The sequence below is a fragment of the Arachis ipaensis genome, chromosome B02, assembly GCF_000816755.2.
Source record: "Arachis ipaensis cultivar K30076 chromosome B02, Araip1.1, whole genome shotgun sequence".
In the NCBI taxonomy this organism is placed as follows: Eukaryota; Viridiplantae; Streptophyta; class Magnoliopsida; order Fabales; family Fabaceae; genus Arachis; species Arachis ipaensis.
In genome coordinates, this window is record NC_029786.2 from 3,136,155 (window position 1) to 3,154,798 (window position 18,644).

The 18,644-nt window shown below is 36.1% G+C and overlaps 1 long non-coding RNA gene and 1 pseudogene across 1 annotated transcript; one reads left to right on the forward strand and one right to left on the reverse strand.

Annotated features, from left to right (window-relative positions):
- LOC107626624 lies at nucleotides 7,214-7,428 on the forward strand. Its single transcript, XR_002355027.1, has 2 exons — nucleotides 7,214-7,257; nucleotides 7,371-7,428. It is a non-coding gene; the product is annotated as an uncharacterized LOC107626624 (long non-coding RNA).
- LOC107626625 lies at nucleotides 8,082-17,854 on the reverse strand (annotated as a pseudogene).

The window sequence follows — 18,644 nt, forward strand, 5'->3', positions numbered from 1 at the left end:
ACTAAAGAAAAACTAACAAGAGAACACCAAACTTAAAATTTGACACAAGATTTAATCAAAGAAAAATTATTTTTGAAAAGAAGATACCAAAAACATAAGCCAACGCTCTAACCAACTGAGTTATGAAAGAAAAAGTATTTTCTTGAAAAATCTTTTTGAATTTTTCGAAAATCACACAAAAAACAAGGAAAGACACAAAATACGAAAAACTAAAGATCAAACAAGAAAAATAATTAAGAACAAGTAATGAAAAATATGAAGAAAAATAGGAGTATGCAATTCGAAAATTATGAAGAAGAATAAAAACATGCAATTGACACCAAACTTAGAATATGAAACTAAACTCAAATAAAAGACTCAAAGAAAAATTAAAAATTAAAATTTAATAAGGAAAAATAAGATTTTTAAAAAGAAAAGAAAGGACTCAGATTTGATGACTCTATAGCAACAAAAATAAAATATTCCTAATCTAAGCAACAAGATGAACCGTCAGTTGTCCAAACTCGAACAATCCCCGGCAACGGCGCCAAAAACTTGGTGCACGAAAATTACAATCATACTTTTCAATCCCACACAACTAACCAGCAAGTGCACTAGGTCGTCCAAGTAATACCTTACGTGAGTAAGGGTCGATCCCACGGAGATTGTTGGTTTGAAGCAGACTATGGTTATCTTGTAAATCTTAGTCAGGATATCAATAATGGTTTTTGGTTTTAATTGCAAAAAATAAAAGAGCATGAAATAAATACTTGTTATGTAGTAATGGATAATGGGTTGGGGTTTTGGAGATGCTCTGTCTTCTGAATCTCTGCTTTCTTACTGTCTTCTTCTTCACGCACGCAAGGTTCCTTCCATGGCAAGCTATATGTTGGTGGATCTCCGTTGTCAGTGGCTACCATCCGTCCTTTCAGTGAAGAATGTCCATATACATCAATCCCTGTGGGATCGACCTCACTCCCGTGAGTTTTATTACTTGATGCGACCCGGTACACTTGCCGGTGAGTTTTGTGTCGGGTCGTTTTCCGCACATCAAGTTTTTGGCGCCGTTGCCGGGGATTGATTTTGATCAACAATGATTAAGTGGGTGAGAAGTCTAGATTAAGCATTTTTTTTTATTTTTGTTCTCTGTTTTAAAGTGAAACCAAGGTGTTTGAGTTATTGCCTCACTAAGAAATTCTTTCTCTGTGACATGAATTTTAAATTTCATTGATGTTTACAAAATACAAATGGAGTTCAACTCATCTTATGGTCAAACAAAATTTTATGGGATATCATCCACCATCACCAATATCTAATGATGGCTGGGAATATCACCAAGAGAATACACATTCTGAGCACTCCAACTCATGGAGATTTGCTTCAGAGACACAAGATGAGCAAGAGAATCATATGGGATACCAACCACCACCACAAAATGATTCATATTATTATCCTCATGGTGGATGGGAGTATCACCAAAGAATGAAAGAGCATCCACCCTCACTTCCCAATTGCTCATTTGAAAGTTCTTCATCACTTGATTATGCCTCAACACAAAGTTTCCTCCAAAATCCATACAAGTCATCCCATCAATCACACAACTCATTCCACACCCCTCAACACAACTTCACCATAACACATCCATGTCACCAAAATTACTCTCAACCTTCATCTCTTGAACTAGTAGATGAGGATTACCTTCAATGGTCCAAAGAACCCTTAGAAAGCCAATGCCAAGCCATTGAAATACACAGAAAACTCGTGGAAAGATACACACAATCCCAATCCTGGAAAGAAATCATCCTCAAGAAGATGAATGGGCCCTTAGAGCAAATAAGGGGGAACTTAGAACCATCAAACAGCGAGGATAAAGACCAATTTGTGGGTGAGGAAGTGGAAAAACAAAATGAGGAAACTTCTGTATCAAGTGAAAGTTCAATGGAAAAGGAGGTTGTGGAGGTGTTTGAACCTGTGGCTTCATATTCACAAAAGCTACTTGAGATGACAAGGGAACATGAAAACTCACAACTCTCTCAAACTTCCCTGAAACAAAACGGCTCAACAATTGAATCCATGATTGAAAGATATGAAGAGGAGATGAAGAAATCTTGGGAAGATCAACAAACTTCCTCCATGAAAGAGCTATTAAAACAAATGTTGAGTGTAAAAAAGGAAGTGGAAGAACAAGAAAGTGAGGAAGACACTCAAGAGAAGTCACACTCAAGTGAAGCAGAGAAGTACACAGAGGAAGAGCTCATTGAACCACTATTGCAAGGACCTCTTGATGAAAAGAAGACTCCAACAATCACACAACCACCAAGACTTGGATTCAAGGAAGTGAAGACAATTAACAAAAGCACCAAGAAGAGGATTGTGACCAAGCTACCAAGGACAATATTCATGAAGAAAAAAGGGTCAACCACAAGCAATCCAACCCCTGGACCATTAGCAAGCAAGCCCAATCAAACCATGTACAAAAGAAAGCTTGCTGAGAGGAAACCAAGAAAGGGGACACTAGCTGAATCTTCTCCTCCCTTGAGGTCATTCCTCTTAACAAACTGGAAGAAGAGGAAGAAAGTCATCAGCCATAACCATAAGTCAGTAGTTTTTCTTTCTTAGTTATTTCAATAAAGAAGTTAAGTAGATTTCTCTGTATTGCAAGGAGCTAAGTTTGGTGTTGCACACCAAAATAATTAGGGGTGAATGTTGGATGCTAAGTTTGGTGTTCCACCAAAAAATTTTATTAAGAACACATTGCACCCTCAGCATGACCAGTATCGGCTCCAAACAATCAGAAAAACTACTTAATGATTGTCATAGTTTGTTCTCTAGTTTACAGCCATTTTCTAGTTCGTAGTCCACTTTCTTAATAAAAGTACTTGATGTTTCATGCATGTATTTACTCTGCTGCATATAGAAGTAGGCGAGGAACTAAGTTTGGTGTTTCCACACCAACTTAGGATCAGAGAAACACAAGCATACATGCATGCTAACTGTGTCTCAAGTGCTTGGGGAACAAGCAACTTTCAATATCTTTTGTAGGAAGTCATTCAATCTCTTGGAGGAAAAGATACATCATCGTAGACAAAGGAAGGACATGGAATCCAACAATGATGATGACACAGAGAAAACAAATGGACTCCAAGAGGTTGTATTGTTCTCTCACTAACTTTAGCTCAATTATGCTATTTGAAAGTGCAAATGTCCCCCTGTTGATTAGTGTTCTATTAGATTTATTTACTGTTTGTTTGTTTCATGCTGTTTTGGCTTGCTAGTTTAAGTGCTTGATTCATTTTCATCTATTTGAATTATATGCTTTGTTCCTCATGCTTGAATAAAAGAGAAATAACTATGAAATAGAGAAAGAGTAAAAGTCTAGCATGATATGAGACAAAATAAGGTTATGTGGTGGTATGTGCTGGTTCATTGGTTGATTTATAAATAAAGCTGAATGTTGACATGACTTTGTGATATGAACTTGAGTTACATTTCATGAGACTTGACAAAAGAAAAAGGTCCAAAATAAAAGAAAGAAAATGCAAGAAAAAGAAGCAAAAAGAAATAAACAAGGCTGGGCATCAATAGCTTGATATTTGGATATATGCCTGTGATGCTTTTTGTACAAAGATAAGCTTGGATAACTAGGTTCTAAGGGGTGCTTCATCACCCGGTAACTTGGGTTAACTAACTTGGGATTGCCAACCGAAAGTCCACCATCAAGAGCTACTTTGAGACAAAGCATTTAGTAACCCAAAGAGGTGCTGGGCATCAATTTCCAAAGAATAAACAAAGATGAACAAAACAAGCTAAATGCCTGTGATGTGTGTGTGCTAAGGAGAGGCTTGAGCAAGTAAGCCCATAGGGGTGTTTCAACACCTAGCATCTTGAACCAACTGGGGCGGGAATGCTGGCTGAAAGCTTACTCTAAAAAGTCGCCTTACCACATAACATTAAGCCTCAGCAAAGAAAGAGAACAAGAAAAAAAAAAAACTAAGGACCAAGCAATAACAAATCTCATTTTTTGTGTGATTCAAGTAAAGATCCAGAGGAATGTTGATGCCTCAGCCACAGAATAAAAATCCCTAAGATACCATGCATGAAAACCCCATTTACCAGTATTCAATGTCTTCCAATAAAAGGGCTTATACACTTCTCTGCTTCTAGTAATTTTTCTTATGTTTTACTACTTGCTTGGGGACAAGCAAGATTTAAGTTTGGTGTTGTGATGACAAGTCATCTTAGGCTAGTTTCACAAGCCTTTTTCATTAGTTTTTACTTGGTTTTATGCACTTTCTTGAGCCACAAGTAAGCCATTTGGGTGGAATTTCATGTTTCCTTAGATTCAATCAACCATGGATGAATTGATGCATTTTCATGAGTTTTTGTGCAATAATTGCTTATATATCAAGAAGAAGAAGAACTCTCAAGATTATAGCATAGCTTTGATGCAATTGTTGATTGATGATAGGTGGAATAAAGCTTGGAAGAAGGTTGCAAGAATGGGCTTGAAAAGAGGGATCAACGTTTGAGTTAACGTTTGCCTCAAACGTTAACTCAAACGTGAGAAGCAGCTGAAGAACACCCCTAGATGTCGCCAACGTTTGCGCCAACGTTTGCCTCAAACGTTGAGGCAAACGTTGGCTGAAGAAGAAGCAAAGGAAGGAGCCAATGTTTGTGCCAACGTTTGCCTCAAACGTGAAGTCAAACGTTGGCGCCAAAAAGAAGAGAAATGGCACTCCTGGGCACAGCAACGTTTGAGCCAACGTTTGCCTCAAACGTGAGGTCAAACGTTGGCTACATTTTGGCAAGAAAGAGCATGGAAGAGCACCCTTGATTGATGGGTTAGATGAGCCACGTTTGCGCCAACGTTTGCCTCAAACGTTGGGCCAAACGTTGGCCAAAAAGGGAGCATGGGGAGGTCCACGTTTGAGCTCACGTTTGACCTCAAACGTTGAGCCAAACGTGGATGACAGCATCTTGGCCTAGCTGCATAATTTTACACAAGGGACGTTGAGTCAACGTTTGCCTCAAACGTTGACTCAAACGTGAATGGTTCATGGCCCGGTTCACAAATGGATTTCTTCCCAACACCAAGAGCAATCATCAGAGGCTATTGTCAACCCAATTCCATCAAGACTAAAGGCCCACTTCAAGGCTTAATGATCATTTGAAGAAAGTGTATAAATAGCTTAGGATTTGAAGTTTTAGGGGAGCTTTTCTTTTTAGAGTTTTCTTTAAGAATTTTCATAGTATTCACAGTAGAGAGCTTTTGAATTTTGAGCTATTTGGAGATTCTGAGTCTTGGGGAAGGAGAATTGAATTCTCTTCCTCTTAGTTTTCTTGTTTTCAATTTCATCTACACTTGTCTTGAGTCTTGGGTGTTGAAGAATTGAGGAAATTCTGTCTCAATCTCACCTTGAGATCTCTCTGTTTTCCTTACTGCAATTTCTGGAAATTGAACTTGGATTTACATTTCTACATTGCTTTCTTCTTTAATTTGGCATTTGCTCTCTAAATCTGGATCTAGGAAGGCATTGAGATCTAGACTTAGTTATCTAGTCTCTTGGGTCCTGAGATCTATTAGTTTCCATTTTAATTTCCTTGTTTAATTACTATACCAAGCTTATTTTCCTTTTAGTTTTGAGATCCGGTTCAACTAATTCCATCAACTACTCTTCATTCTGTTGAGTTTTGCTTTTCCTTGTTTAATTCCTGCAGATCCAATTCCCATTCCCCTTTTTATTTTTCAAGTCATTTATATTTCTTGCACTTTAAGTTTCTATAATTTACATTACTTGCACTTTAAGATTCAGCTCTTTTTCTTTTTGTTCCCTTTAATTTCCTGCAAATCACCCACTCCCATTTACATTCTATGCAATTTAATTCCTGTCAACACAATTTCACACAATCAACACTTGTTTGCTTGACTAATTCAACCACTAAACTAAAGTTGCTCAATCCTTCAATCCCTGTGGGATCGACCTCACTCCCGTGAGTTTTATTACTTGATGCGACCCGGTACACTTGCCGGTGAGTTTTGTGTCGGATCGTTTTCCGCACATCAACGCATACCTAATTTTCTGAAGTAAGGAGACATTCGTTGCAGTGCTGGCAGCAGAGTTTGCAGGCGGCGGCGGAGGCTGCTAGTGGATAGAATAGCGGCGGTGTGCGTAGAGAAAGCAAAAGGTTAGAGAGGGAGTACAGAGTAGAGAGCACAACAGCAGCGAAGAGAGGAGAAGTGAGCAGATCGGCATCGACCTCAAAGGTTGCAGCCTCAACAGCAATAGTAACGGTGTACAATGAAGAGATCAGAGGGATGCTGGAGAAAGAAGTGGCTGCCGTTCTGGTCTATGACAGGGCGGGAGACTGAGGGGTTGTGGAAGAAGAATATTGGAGATTTGAAAGTAGTGGGTATTGTTGGGTAAGCAAAGAGAAAATGGGATGTCATAGTCGTTGGGGTATTTTTTTTGGGGGGGGGGGGTTTGTCACTCATGTATTAGTTTGAAATCTTTAGATTTTTTATTTTTGTTAATAGTTTATTAGTTTAACAATATTTCTTTATATTTAAAGATCAAATTAAAATTATGATTAAAAATCAAATATTTCAAATTTAAACAATAAAATTTAAGAGGCTAAATTGGAATAAATTAAAATAGTTTGAATACCTTACGAATAAACTATGTCAAAATATGACAAATTAGAGGATTGGAAATTGAGTGTAACTAACTTACATCCTATATATGTATATGTTATAAAGATATGTTATAGGTGGGTATTAAACCAAGGATCTCTCACGTAGTGCAAAACCCTAAAAAATACCCTAAAAAATCCTAAAAAATACTAGAAAACTCCTAAAAAACCCTAAAGAATCCTGGAAAACCCTAGAAAACTTTAAAAAACCCTAAAAAACCCTAGATAACCCTAGAAAACTTTAGAAAAACCCTAGAAGATCCTAAAAAAACCTAAGTACCTAACAAACCCTAGAAAACCCTAGAAAATCCAAGAAAAATCCTAAAAAATCCTAGAAAACCCTAGATAATCCTAGAAAACCCTAGAAAATTCTAAAAATCCTAAAAAACACTAGAAAAACCTTAGAAAACCCTACAAATCCCTAGAAAACTTTAGATAACCCTAGAAAACTTTAGAAAAACACTTGAAAACTCTAGAAAACAATAGAAAAATCCTAGAAAACCTTAGAAAAATCTAGAAAATCCTAGAAAAATCCTAAAAATCCCTCTGTTTTCGAAGGAGGGGAGCTTCTAAAGCGTACAAGAAAAGGTATCCTTAAAATATTTATAGCAATTGAAGTAAATTAAAACAAATGGCAAATGCACATAGAAGTTTATATTTATAACACAAAGTATCCCTTTCTTTCTGAATGTCAAATGCAGGAGATCTTCACTGGAAGCAAGTATCTTTCAATATGAATTCAAATTTACAGGTAATTGCTAGAAGACACTCAAAAATACACCAAAAAATAATAGGCATAGGAGATAATCATAACCACTGATTTTGTTGATATCTCCAATTAAATAGTTACATGGAATGTTCTAACAAAATTACAACAGGTTATAGTAAAAATGAAGAGCAAGCACATGGTAGGAACATTCACCAAAAAGAAGAAATGTAAGCTCAAAGTTTCATTCATAACTATTCTTTCCCACAATCTGAAAACCAATGCTTTAAGGTATGGCCTATAAAATCGCAGGTATAGTCACCGGAGTCTGCAGAGATGTCCAAGCTTGGCCGGGAAGAGAGAAAGAAGACTTAATAGAAAAGAGGGCATATTTCGGAATTAAAACTGCAGAAAGGATAATAGAGTTTGAATGTGAGAGTAAAAGAGACAAACAGTTCTGGCTTGATGGGATTCAGTATATGTTGAATTGTCGTGCCAAAGCGGCATAAATATAAACAGAAAATAAGAAAAAATAAAATGGCTGATATAGGATTGCTTTTTCTACTTCTCTTTTACTTTTACTTTTACTTTGTGAGATGCTTATAAAGATGTACATTTGATAGAATAACTGTAAGATTTCGCCAAGGACATTGATAGAGTACAATGATTTCAATGAAGAGGCATAGGATCTAGAACCGTTACATTGTCACTCTAATTCCTTCAGGAAATCAGCATTATCAACAAAAGCCTGCATAAGTAATACACAAGTCAAACTTTAAAATACAATAAGATGGTATCATTCTATGCCAAAGTCTCGGGTATAAATGAAAGGAGAACTCAGATGATAGGTGATGCCAGGGCATCTTGGCTAGTTTTACTAGCCATTTTTTGTATGCTTTAGGTTGGTTTCATGCATTTTCTTAGGCAATAAGTAAGTGCTTGGATGAGAAATTCATGCTTGTCTTGATTCAATCAAACATGGTTGATTTTGTGCATTTTCATCAGATTTATACAAAGAATTGTTTGATGCTATGAATGATGCATTATCTTGTGATTATGGCAATACTTTGATGTATTTTATTTGATCAATGAAGGCCAATGATGAAGCAAGCAAGCTTGGTGCAAGGAGGCAGGGGTGAACACGTTGCTAACGTGAGGGAATGAAGGAGTGTTTGACAACAACTTGAGCTTCTTGACAGCATGACCTTGCTTCCTTTAAATGAAAATAACATAAGCTACAAAACTCCAAATGAGGTGATTCTAGTGGCATTAGAAAGTAGGAATAAAGAGCTTTCCAAGCATATATGGCACTACATTGTGGACACTAAATTTGAGGGAGAAACTTGGCCCGAAAGTGCATAGATGAACATGGTATCAACCTATAGTAAGGCCAGCTGACCTCTTCATCTTCCATGGAGTATATCTTGAACTCTAGAGCTTTAAATGATGCACTCTTAACGGCATTGGAAAATAGACATTCAGAGCTTTCCAACGATATATCATAGGATGGGTTTGACATACTTTTGAAGCTTCAAAAGCTAGCTTCATTTGGAACTTCAGAAACTAAACACGTTGGCAACTTGGAATCCAAGTTGGCAACGCCCTTGCTAAAATTTGGCTCCCTGGGAGGCATAACCCATGTTGCCAACCTGGGGAAGGTGAAGGCGTGTTTGCTAGCAACGCCTGCGAAGCATAGCAGCCTTAGAAGGTAACCCACGTTGCCAAATTGAGAATGTGAAGGCGTGTTTGTCAAAAACGCCGGTAACCCTGGCAGCCTAACCTTGTCACTTTCAATGAAGTTTAACTTGAGCTACAAAGATCCAATTGAGGTGCTTCTAGTTGCGTTGGAAAGCTGAAATTCAGAGCTTTTCAACGATGTATAATAGTCTATAGTGAAGCATGAAATTAAAGCTCAAACCATAGGCAACTTTAAGCATCAAAAGCTGAGTTCAAGAAGAAGAAAGTCACGTGTTTGGCAATAACTTGGGCCAGCAACGCCCATCACCAAACCCCCAGCCCAGGAAAACTACATGCATGTTGCTAACTTGTTGTTGCATAGGCGTGTTTGCCAGCAACGTGCTCAATGGGCCAGAATTGATGTGAACAAGCTCTTTGTTCTCTCTGTTTTTTCTATTTTTCTCAAAGGCCAGCAACTCCATTCAGGAGCTATGAATCCAACAGGAACAAACCCCAGAAATATCAACCAATCAAGGCCACAAGAATCATCTAGAATAGTTAATTTTCATTTGATTGTAATTTACTTTTAATTTCATTTCAATTTGTAAATTAGGAAAGCCTATATAAAGGCCTTAGTTTCATAGAATTGAAAGGCTGAATACGGAAGGAGATCACTCACACACACTTCATTGGCACACTTCATTGGGAGTGGGTCTTCGGACCCCTCCCCTCACACAATCTTCTCCCTTTTCTCTTCTTTCTTCCTTAGTTTGTAATTCTCATTTATGAATTCTTTAATTTTCAGTTTTGAATTCTTAATCTTCATCTTTAATTTTTTGCACTTTAATTTCATGCAATTTGATTTTTATTTGAGAGCAATGACCACTTAATTCCCTCTGCATTTGGGAAAGGAGCTCTGTTTCAATTTTGATTGAATTAATGTTTATCTCTTCTTCTCTTCTTCATTCTATTTTCATACTTGGATATCTACTAGAATCCTTGCAAGAGAGTTTTGTTCTTCAAAGATCCTTGGATCTATTAGAACCTTAATGTGAGCCTCGAGAGAGGGATCATAAGGTTCTGTTTGAGCTCTCTTGGCTTAATGAAGTTGATTCTTGATTTAGAGTTGGTATGTGACATGTAATCACTCTAATATTGGGGTCTTTGGATTTATGTAGTATGAGATTAGAAATCATGTTTGTTTATCTAAGAGAGAGTCTTTGTGCTTCATAGATCCAATTACTATCGAGAGGGGGATTGGATCTACTTGAATTACATGTGAGCCTTGAGAAAGGGATCATGGAATTCAGATTGAGGCTCTTCTCTCATAATCCTCTTGATCAATACATTCTTGGTTGGTATGTGAGATGTAACCACTTTGAATTGAGGTCTTGAGGGTTGTGTGATTTTTTTATTAGAAATTGAACTTCATCTCTTCTCATGACCAATTAGATCACGAGAGTGGCAATTGATTATGTTAAGAGAAATTAAATCACCAAGAGATTGGGATTTAATTACTCATAATCTGCCATGGATCTATCTTACATGATTGAGAAGGAGTGAGACCCATTGATTCATGAGGAATCAACATCTCCAATCCCTTGTGTTTTCCATCTTTACTTTCTGTCATTTACTTTCTAGCATTTTATTTTCTTGCAATTTACATTCTTGCACTTTAATTTTCAGCACTTTAGTTTCTTGTCATTTACTTTCCTTGTATTTTATTGTTTTTATTTAATTTCCTGTGATTTACATTCCTTGTTGTTTATCATCGCAATTGTGCTTGTCTAACTAGAATAATCAATTAACTATTGATTACTTAATCCATTAATCCTCGTGGGATCGACCTCACTCTAAGTGAGTTTTATTACTTGATGCGACCCGGTATACTTGCCGGTAGTAATTACGTGAGAATTCTTAATTTTTTTTCCTGTATCAAGTTTTTGGTGCCGTTGCCGGGGATTAATTGTGATTAACAATCTACCGGTGGTTGATTACCTAGATTAGACACTTTTTCTTTCTCTTTGTTTTAGTCATTTCTTTGCTTTTAATACTTTCTTTTATTGTCCCCAACTGTTTGTGTTAATTCCTCACTAAGAAACTCTTACTCGTGACAATTTATTTCTCTTGGTGATTGTGTTATTAACATACAACAGTTTCCTTTGCTTAGTTTTATTTCAAATAAATTGACATATGATTGCATTCTAAGTTTGGTGTTGCTATGCAACAAAGCTTGTTTCCAATCTTTACTAGATACTTGCATCAATTCCAAGTGAACGTGTCACACTAAGTTTGGTGTGCCACTCATTTTCCATGCAGAGTATCATACACACCACTTAGTCATGCAATCATATCGTCTCTGTTCTCTTTCTTGTGCCTTTATTGTATTTTTCTTAATTTTGCTTGCTTAACTACATGCATTACTCACATTTTATTGTTTAAGACACTCATTACCCATCATAAACCCATCACTACTGTTTTATTTATGCTTAAGGATAAGCAATCATTCTAAGTTTGGTGTTGAGGAAAGGGGAAGAATAGGAGGAAAATGACAACAACAGTGAAGATGAACTACAATGTGGTAAAGTTCTTTTTTCTCTTATTTGTTCTATGTATTCAATTGCATGATTGTCTTCTATTTTCTTTGTATGCATGTGTGTTGTGAATAAGCATAGCTTGATTGCGGATTTGTAACATATTGCTATGATGTCATGATTATCATCTTGAATTTTACTTACACCCAATATCTATAAGAATGCAACAAAGAAATCACTCTTTTGAAAGGAAAATGTTGAAGAATTTTGTAAATCTTGGGGCAAGCAAAAGATTAAGAGAGGTGGTGGTTCTTATTGTATGATTGTGTATTGAGGTTGCATGTTTGTGAAAACTTGCATGGGAGCTCATAGATAGGAAATAAAGTTTAGAGAAGTATTATGGAATTTCTCAAACATCTATTGATCCAAGAAGCAGTAACAAAAGAAAAAGAAAAACAAAGAACAAGCCCAAGCCTCTGAGCATCAATTACTAGAAAGAAAAAGAAAGAAACAAGAACTCAAAGAGTTATTGTCCTAGTTAAATGCTTGTGGTGGATTTGTGTCAAAGAGAGAGGCTTGAGCAAGTAAATCCTAAGGGGTGCTTCAACACCTAATACCTTAAACCAACTGGTTTGGGAGTATTGATTGAAAGCTTATCTTAAAGAGCCGCTTTGAGACATGACACCTAGAGTCAAGGCCAAGATCCAAAAAGAAAAGAAAAATGCTAGAAACATAAGTGCTGCTTCAAAGGTGATAATCTTTAAAGAGACTTCCATAATATCATTTGAATAAAATTCCTAAGATCTAAGACTTCCAAAATGTGAGGACTAATGAGCACTGAAATCCTTGCATGAGCATACAAATTAGAGTTCACCCCACTGTCACTTATTCACTTCACCCACTAAGGCATCATGAGCAATTCTTCAATACATTCCAATTAAGAGAATTCTTTGTGCATAGTTCTTTTCTTGCTTAGGGACAAGCAAGATTTAAGTTTGGTGTTGTGATGCCAGGGTATCTTGGCTAGTTTTACTAGCCATTTTTTGTATGCTTTTAGGTTGGTTTCATTCATTTTCTTAAGCAATAAGTAAGTGCTTGGATGAGAAATTCATGCTTGTCTTGATTCAATCAAACATGGTTGATTTTGTGCATTTTCATGAGATTTATGCAAAGAATTGTTTGATGCTATGAATGATGCATTATCTTGTGATTATGGCAATACTTTGATGCATTTTGTTTGATCAATGAAGGCCAATGATGAAGCAAGCAAGCTTGGTGCAAGGAGATAGGGGTGAACACGTTGCTAACGTGAGGGAATGAAGGAGTGTTTGACAACAACTTGAGCTTCTTGATAGCATGACCTTTCTTCCTTTAAATGAGAATAACTTAAGCTACAAAACTCCAAATGAGGTGATTCTAGTGGCATTGGAAAGTAGGAATCGAGAGATTTCTATGCATATATAGCACTATATGATGGACACTAAATTTGAGGGAGAAACTTGGCCCGAAAGTGCATAGATGAACATGGTATCAACCTGTAGTAAGGCCAGCTGATCTCTTCATCTTCCATGGAGTATATCTTGAACTCTAGAGCTTAAAATGATGCACTCTTAATGGCATTAGAAAGTAGACATCCAGAGCTTTCCAACGATATATCATAGGATGGGTTTGATATACTTTTGAAGCTTCAAAAGCTGGCTTCATTTGGAACCTCAGAAACTAAACACGTTGGCAACTTGGAATCCAAGTTGGCAACGCCCTTGCTAAAATTTGGCTCTCTGGGAGGCATAACCCACGTTGCCAACTTGAGGAAGGTGAAGGCGTGTTTGCTAGCAATGCCTGCGAAGCTTAGCAGCCTTAGAAGGTAACCCACGTTGCCAACTTGAGAATGTGAATGCGTGTTTGTCAAAAACGCCGGCAACCCTGGCAGCCTTACCTTGTCACTTTCAATGAAGTATAACCTAATCTACAGAGATCCAATTGAGATGCTTCTAGTTGCATTGGAAAGCTGAAATTCAGAGCTTTCCAACGATGTATAATAGTCTATAGTGAAGCATGAAATTGAAGCTCAAACCATAGGCAACTTTAAGCATCAAAAGCTGAGTTCAAGAAGAAGAGAGTCACATGTTTGGCAATAACTTGGGCCAGCAACGCCCATCACCAAACCCCCAGCCCAGGAAAACTACATGCACGTTGCTAACTTGCTGTTGCATAGGCGTGTTTGCCAACAACGTGCTCAATGGGCCATAATTGATGTGAACAAGCTCTCTGTTCTTTCTGTTTTCTCTGTTTTCCTCAAAGGCCAGCAACTCCATTCAGGAGCTATGAATCCAACAGGAACAAAGCCCATAAATCTCAACCAATCAAGGCCACAAGAATTATCTAGAATAGTTAATTTTTATTTGATTGTAATTTACTTTTAATTTCATTTCAATTTGTAAATTAGGAAAGCCTATATAAAGGCCTTAGTTTCATAGAATTGAAGGGCTGAATACGGAAGGAGATCACACACACACACTTCATTGGCACACTTCATTGGGAGTGGGTCTTTGGACCCCTCCCCTCACACACTCTTCTCCCTTTTCTCTTCTTTCTTCCTTAGTTTGTAATTCTCATTTATGAATTCTTTAATTTTCAGTTTTGAATTCTTAATCTTCATCTTTAATTTTTTGCACTTTAATTTCATGCAATTTGATTTTTATTTGAGAGCAATGACCACTTAATTCCCTTTGCATTTGGGAAAGGAGCTCTGTTTCAATTTTGATTGAATTAATGTTTATCTCTTCTTCTCTTCTTCATTCTATTTTCATACTTGGATATCTACTAGAATCCTTGCAAGAGAGTTTTGTTCTTCAAAGATCCTTGGATCTATTAGAACCTTAATGTTAGCCTCGAGAAAGGGATCATAAGGTTCTGTTTGAACTCTCTTGGCTTAATGAAGTTGATTCTTGATTTAGAGTTGGTATGTGACATGTAACCACTCTAATATTGGTGTCTTTGGATTTATGTAGTATGAGATTAGAAATCATGTTTGTTTATCTAAGAGAGAGTCTTTGTGCTTCATAGATCCAATTACTATCGAGAGGGAGATAGGATCTACTTGAATTACATGTGAGCCTTGAGAAAGGGATCATGGAATTCAGATTGAGGCTCTTCTCTCATAATCCTCTTGATCAATACATTCTTGGTTGGTATGTGAGATGTAACCACTTTGAATTGAGGTCTTGAGGGTTGTGTGGCTTTTGGATTAGAAATTGAACTTCACCTCTTCTCATGACCAATTAGATCACGAGAGTGGTAATTAATTATGTTAACAGAAATTAAATCACCAAGAGATTGGGATTTAATTACTCATAATCTGCCATGGATCTATCTTACATGATTGAGAAGGAGTGAGACCCATTGATTCATGAGGAATCAACATCTCCAATCCCTTGTGTTTTCCATCTTTACTTTCTGTCATTTACTTTCTAGCATTTTATTTTCTTGCAATTTACATTCTTGCACTTTAATTTTCAGCACTTTAGTTTCTTGTCATTTACTTTCCTTGCATTTTATTGTTTTTATTTAATTTCCTGTCATTTACATTCCTTGTTGTTTATCATCCCAATTGTGCTTGTCTAACTAGAATAATCAATTAACTATCGATTGCTTAATCCATTAATCCTCGTGGGATCGACCTCACTCTAAGTGAGTTTTATTACTTGATGCGACCCGGTATACTTGCCGGTAGTAATTATGTGAGAATTCTTAATTTTTTTTCGCGTATCAATAGGTATAGAGAAAAAGCAGTAGTGTAAATAGTATTTTGAGTTATGTTAGGTGTACATATCTTGCATCGCAAGTCATCCGACTCACCCCGTTCAACCGTGGATAGTGTGAGTCGGCATGGTGTTTAAAACAAAATATATTTGCCTAGTATTTCTCACGTTATTTCACATATGATTCATTCCTCTCTAATTACATATCATACACAAACCACCCATGAATTCATCAACATAGTTGACCTGGTTGAAGTCTTAGAAGAAGCACATAATAAATCCCATATAATCAAATAGATGGAAAGGTTATACATACCAATTTCCAACCATCAGGGTCCAAGCAAACTGCTATCTTGGTGTTGATACCTGGTAGCGGCCCAGGTTCACAGATAATCTTGCCTCCACACAGTTTGATTGCTTCTGCACTCTTATACACATTATTTGTGCCTATTGCAATCTGTGCAAACACATAAATGAGTTGCATTCTAATAGTAAAATATAGAAAATAGACATGGAGAACAACACAAAAATCAATAAAACCACTTTCAAAAATGGATAATAAATAGTATCTACCTGTCCACAGCCATTTCCTTTGTCATAATTAGTGATTCCGTAGATATATGTAAGTTCTAGAACAGTGTTCTTATCTTCAGGACCATACCCCATTGTGGCAACTGTATTCTGTAAACCAATTAGAATCAATGACAATTGATAGCTAAAAATCGATAAAATCATATTTTTTGTTTTTACTTTTTTTCTTCACAAAATCTAATAAGCAAAGGTTACTGAAAATGAAAACAGAAACCAAACAAGCCAACTTGCGCATGATATTAATAATTACCACCAGCATAAGTTTACCTTGTGCTCAGGATTGTCTTTCCTATGCAGAAGTTGCATGCCAATAGCCTTTAGAAATCCATAAAAGCAAGGAAAAATATTAATACATGAAAGAAAGATGGAATTCACTTTATGAAAGAACCTTTCACATTTTCATCCTAACAGGAGTAGAAAACACTCACTTTCTAATAGAAGACTATGGCACGGTCAAGATCACCTACACGAAGTGACACTTAGCATAGGGGTTCGGAAGTAAGTCCTCTTTCCAAGAGCTCAAATTCATAACCATCAGGATCTTGGATGAAAGAAGTTACTGTGCTGCCACCTTTGACAGGCCCTGGTTCCTTGATAACCTTTCCACCTTTTGCTTTTATCAGATCAACTGCCTTGGCAGCCTAGAAATTGGACTAAGGACAATAATCATCATAATTTAAGTCAGAAATTTGATAGAGACATGTAGCATACATGAAAATTGAGCATCAATAAAAGGAAATGTACCAAAAACCACTCTTAAAAAAAACCATTTAGTTTTTAACTTCCTGTGAGAATTTCATAGTTTGAAGATAACAACACACATTGATTAATTGGCTGGTGATATTAGATAAGCTGGTAACTAATGTTCATGAAAAATATAAATTGGTTCTTAATGCACCAATGTGTTCAATTGGAGACTCTATTTGAGTTTTAAGTTGATGTTGCTTAGTTCTACAATATCAACAATCATGCTTTGTTTTCTAATTGTTCTATAATAGGAGCTTACATCTTCAACTACAACACCCAAATGACCAAACCATTTCCAATGTCATACTTGTCCACTCCATAATCTGCAATGATCAAGAAATAAAAACAAGAAACATGAGAAGCACAAATTATTTTATGCTAAACAAAAGTTTGTATCTTGCACATCTAAACTCACTGTAGGTAAGCTCAACTGTAAAATTGGAATCTTCAGGGCCATATCTAAGAAAAGGATTTGTGTATCTTTCTTCAGGTATATCACGTTTTCTCAATAGCTTCATGCCAAGGCACTTAGTGTAAAACCTAAATATATATACACATTCCAAAAATGTAATCAAGATTCAAGAATATAGTATAATAATTGCATTAATTTAGGGCAACTGAAGCATCATAGGTAGCATACTTTATAGTCTTATCCAATTCCCCAACACGGTACATAACATGTAAGAATCTTCTATTGTCATTTTTGACCCATTCAAACAAGTTTTGCTCTGGTTGAATTAGATTCTCTGCTGTATTAGCCTCTGCTACTCTAAATAATTCTGAACCTTTTACACCAAATAACAGATATTGGAACTGTGGAATAGCTGAACAAATTGCCATAACAATTTTGTTAATGTAAACAGAGTGATAATATAATTAATTAACTCTAAGTATCAAATGAATAATAATAAAGCTGATGTGAATGGAGGTTAATTACCAAAAGGACCAGAAAGAAGGTGAAAGAGAGCTAGTCTTCTAGAAGGGTTAGGGTTGTAAGAGGAAATGCATATAGTGATAGAAGGGAAACTGAAAGAACAAGTTGTTGATAACATTAAGGATGAGGTCATGGCCATTGCCATTGCCATTTGGCAATGCTGCAAATTGCTAATGATGCTGGTTGCCTTGTTCTCTTCTTCCCGACTACCTAAACCAAACAGCTCTATCCACCATGCATCATGCATGGACAGTAATTATTGATAACGGGCTTTTATTAGATTGGGCTTTAGCCCATTGTAACTACAGCATTTCATAGAGTTTGGGCTTTTATTTACATCATTGAGTCTGCTCGTTTTAATTTTCTTTCATCAATTCATTCGGCAAAACCTTTGTATAAAAATTCAGTCTTAAATTTCCAAATTGCGCATATTTATTATTTACCATCGTGATTTTGTTAGTATACAATACGTGTTGAATCTCAAGAAGGAAGAAAAACATATTGACAAATTGAACCACTAGTTTTATTAGTATTCGATGATTATTTTAACTTTTAGAAAAAAAAAAGGGTATCGTTGGCATGAATTTTGAGTTGTAAAATGCATGCTCCTACAATCTATGTACAAAACAAAACCACATGGTAAAATACAATGATGTGGTTCTTTTTAGAATAACAAAAGAAGTTTATGCAAGAATTGGCCTAGTTTATTACCATTGCAACTTGGGGGTAAATGGGGGAAGAAGGTTGAAGATACAGACTAAAAACAAGGATTGAAGATGTATAATTTTTAAGGTAAAGTATATTTTTTGTTCTTGAAATTTGTTAAAAATTTTAAAAATATTCTTAAGTTTTAATTTGTTTCAATTTTATCTTTAATTTTTTCGATTTGCATCAATTTTATCCTTATTCTCAAATTTTCTGATCAAACTATTGTCAACACTATTTTTTTTTTCAATTTTACCCTTCAAAATATATTCACTTTCATCATTTCCAAACTAGTATTTTCTCTCTCTTCCAAATACCCC